We start from the raw sequence: 4092 nt of genomic DNA on the forward strand, positions 1-4092 counted from the left end.
GTCTGAGGAACTGGTGCAGGGAGGAGGGGTTTGGCTTCATGGCGAATTGGGCTGACTATTCAGTCAGTTACCATCTTTATAGCAGTGACGGATAGCACTTAAATGGGAGGGGTGCAGCTTTTTTGGGAGTGAATCTGGCCAAAACGTTGGAAGAAATTTTAAACTAGGAGATGAGGAGGAGGGATCAGAGCATGATTTGCTAGTGAACATGAGGGAGAAAATCTTCAAGTCAAGCCATCATCACCAAAGTCCACTATATCATCACTCTCCACAGTATCTTTTCTGCAAAGTCCAAGTTTTGTGTGTGGGGATAACGTGTTAAAAGACTCAATGGAAAGCCCGAGGAACCTTTCCAGGGACCATGTATGGCTGTACCAAAACTGGTGGCGGCTGCCACTCCAATAACCACATGGTCTTCCCATCAGCCCTCTATTTCCCTTTATTCAGCTCCTTAATCACCAACTATCAATGTAGTTGGACAAACAAGACAATTGGCTGTTCCTAGAAATAGATTTAGCAAAAAGTCTAAGGAACCCTCACAGGGACCAGGTACGGCTGTACCAACACAGGTCCTACACTGGTGATGGCTGCCACTTCAGTAACTGGAGGTTCTTCTCATCAGCCCTCTATTTCCCTTTCTGCAGCTTCTGAATCACCATCTATCAATGTAGTTTGACAAACAAGACAATTGACTATTCCTAGAAGAAGACTCAACAAAAAGTCTGAGGAACCCTCCCGGGAACCAGTTACGGCTGTACCAACACAGGTTCCTACACTGGTGGCGGCTGCCACTCCAGTAACCGGATTGTCTTCCCATCAGCCCTCTATTTCCCTTTCTGCAGCTTCTGAATCCCCAACTATAAATGTAGTTTGACAAACAAGACAATTGGTTGTTCCTAGATGAAGACTCAAGAAAAAAGTCTGAGGAACCCTTCCAGGGACCAGGTACAGCTGTACCAACACAGGTTCTTACACTGGTGGTAGTTGCCACTCCAGTAACCGGTGGGTTTTCCTATAGACCTTCCATTTTCTTTTTTTGGAGCTTTTGGATCACCAACTGCAAACGTATCTGGGCAAACAAGACAATTGGCTGTTCATAGAAGAAGACTCAACAGAAAGCCTAAAGTGCCCTCCAAGGAACCAGGTATAGATATACCAATACAGGTCTTCACAGTGGTGGCAGATTCCACTCCAACAACAGGAGGGTCATCCCATCAGGCCTCCCAAGGTACAGCTGTACTACCAGAGGTCCCAACACTGGTGGCAGCAGCCACTGCAGTAACTAAAGGGTCTTCTAATAAGTCCTCCCAGGGCACTGATATGGCTGTAACAACACAAGTTGCTACACTGGTGGTGGCTGCCACTCCAGCAACTAAAGAGTCTTCCCATCATCCCTCCGAGAAACCTGGTACATCTGTACCAACACAGGACCCTACACTGGTGGTGGCGGCCACTACAGTAACCAGAGTGTCTTCTAAGTAGTCCCCTCAGGGGCCCAATGTGACTATAACAACATAAAATCCTACACTGTTGGTGGCTGCTACACCAGTAACTGGAGGGTCTTCTACTAATCAGTCCTCCCAGGGGCCCGATATGGCTGTAACAACAGAGGTTGCTACACTGGTGGTGGCTGACACGCCAGCAACCAAACAGTCTTCTCATCAGGCCTCCCAGGAACCTGGTACCTCTGTACCAACACAGGTCCCCACACTAGTGATGTCTGCCTATCCAGTAAACACATGGCCTTCCCACTTCAGTAAACAGCGGATCTTCCCATCAGCCCTCCCAGGGACCAGGTGCGGCTCGAAGAAACATCCATGACCTATTGGCGTCTGCCATCTCAGCTATCTTGAGGTAACGGTAATCAGCCCTGCCAGGGACCAGGTATGGCTGTGCCTAGACAGGTCTCTGCACCAACGCGTCATCTACTGAGCTCACCTAAAAGGTATTTTCAATTTTTCAGCCACATTTTTTTCACCTACTTTCTATTTGTTACGTGTTCTCATTCACATAACATAGCTTTAAGAAAATTTAAAAAATTGCTGCTCACCATTAAAGGCAGAACCCCATGGGAAAAAAAAACATGGCCATGCAAACTCCAGACCCCCTCCTAAGCACACATCCTGGCAGGCCAGGAAAGGGGGGGGAGTGGGTGAGCATGCACTGCTCTCCTCGCCCATACCAGGCCACGTGCCCTCGACATGGGGAGGTGCCTTGTCAGGGGGGAGGGGTTCCCCTTTGCAAGGTCCACTCCCCATGTCGAGGGCATGTGGCCTGGTATGACTCAGGAGTGGAGGGGGTGCACGCTCATCCCCCCCTTTCCTGACCTGCCAGGCTGCATGCTTGGCTGGGGTTGTGATATCAGATTTGTAGGGGCCATGGTTTTTTTTGGCATTTTTCGCATGTGATTCCCTTTTTAAAGGTGAGCAGCAAACCTTACCATTTTTATTAAGTTTTACTCTGTGAATGAGAACATGTAACAGATAGAAAGTAGGTGTTATCCCAATATGGCTGTAAAAGTGGAAATACCTTTTAGATGAGCGTCAAAGAAGTAAGCACTGGTGCCCCATTCAAGTGGTCACCATTCAGACACCTATAAAAACAGCAGAGGCCGGCCAGCAGACCTGGACATGGTAGGTGATGCTGGTATTAGCTCCACAGACAATCAGACAAAGATAATGGACTATGATGGCATCCTTGTTGCCCAATCCACCATACTGGGAATGAACTCTCTACCATCCATGAAGAGCCAGGCTTCCACATTCAAGTGAGCTGTCCTGTCCCTGCCTGTCTATATTTCAGGTTACACCCATGGCTAGCTCATGTCCTCTTATATAAGACAGAGCCTATCCATGAAGTAGAGACATTATACAGACCAGAGGACATATATTTGTCCCACACGAAGGACATCACCAATACTGGCGAAGTCCACTGAGGCCTACAACAGCTGAAGGACTCTGTAGCTCCAGGTCACTCTACAAATTAGATCTGCATCTCTAGATCACTTAAGAATATCGTAACCCAATATGGATGGCTCAATGGTTAGAGTGGGTGTAATGAGAATCGTTCAGCTTCCCCCTACAGGACAGAATATGAAAGATTCATAACTCTACAATATCAATATAGACCTGTATCTCCAGGTCCTTTAGGACATTTAAAGCTGAAGGAGGAAGAGGAAGAAAAGCGGAATTTCCCTTTATAGATGAAGTTCTGCTTTAAGATCGGGCAGCACGGAGGCTTAGTAGTTAGCACTTCTGCCTTGCAGTACTGGGGGGGTTTGGTCCATATCTTGACCCGGACACTGTATGCATGTTCTCCCTGTTCTTTTGTGGGTTGCCTCCTGCATCCAAAGACATGCTGTTAGGTTAAAAGGCTTCATTCAGTGCACCCAAGATGGCTGGTTCACCTCCTAAGTGCTTTGAGTGTACTGATCACTGATTTACCCCGCTCAGCAGGGGCAGGCTTTAGAGAACAGAGGCCGCATATGGGCAGCACAGAGGCTTAGTGGTTAGCCTTGGAGCACTGGAGTCCAGGGTTCAAATCCTGACCAGGACACTATCTGCATTGAGTTTGCATGTTCTCCCTGTGTTTGCGTGGGTTTCCTCCCACACTCCAAAGACATGCTACCTCGTGTTGGTGGTGCAGTGGTGAGCATAGCTGCTTTCCAAGCAGTTGACCCGGGTTTGATTCCCGGCCAACGCAATCTCACAAGATGACTGCCTCACCTGGTAAGTGTTACCCCCCCCCCCCCCCCCCCCCCTCCATCATATCTGTATATACAATGTTCCCTCTACAGTACTGTGCAAAAGTTTTAGCCAGGTGTAAAAAAATGCGGTAACCAAAGGGGCCATGTGATCCCTTCCTGGTTATGTCCTGGTTGGAGATCACTGTGAACCTACTATGTGGGCCATGTGATCCCTTCCTGGTTATGTCCTGGTTGGAGATCACTGTGAACCTACTATGTGGGCCATGTGATCCCGTCCTGTCTATGTCCTGGTCAGAGATCACTATGAACCTCTCATAGAAGCCATGTGATCCCTTCCTGGCTATGTCTTGGTTGTAGATTACCATGAAACTACTATAGGGGCCATG

The 4092-nt window shown here is 48.2% G+C and overlaps 1 non-coding gene across 1 annotated transcript; it reads left to right on the forward strand.

Annotated features, from left to right (window-relative positions):
• The first annotated feature begins 3630 nt into the window (after positions 1-3630).
• TRNAG-UCC (transfer RNA glycine (anticodon UCC)) lies at positions 3631-3702 on the forward strand. Its single transcript has one exon. It is a non-coding gene; the product is annotated as a tRNA-Gly (tRNA).
• Positions 3703-4092: the final 390 nt, after the last annotated feature.

This window comes from Lithobates pipiens, unplaced genomic scaffold (genome assembly GCF_037356315.1).
Source record: "Lithobates pipiens isolate NorthernLeopardFrog02 unplaced genomic scaffold, aLitPip1_a1.2 Scaffold_8, whole genome shotgun sequence".
Taxonomy (NCBI): Eukaryota; Metazoa; Chordata; class Amphibia; order Anura; family Ranidae; genus Lithobates; species Lithobates pipiens.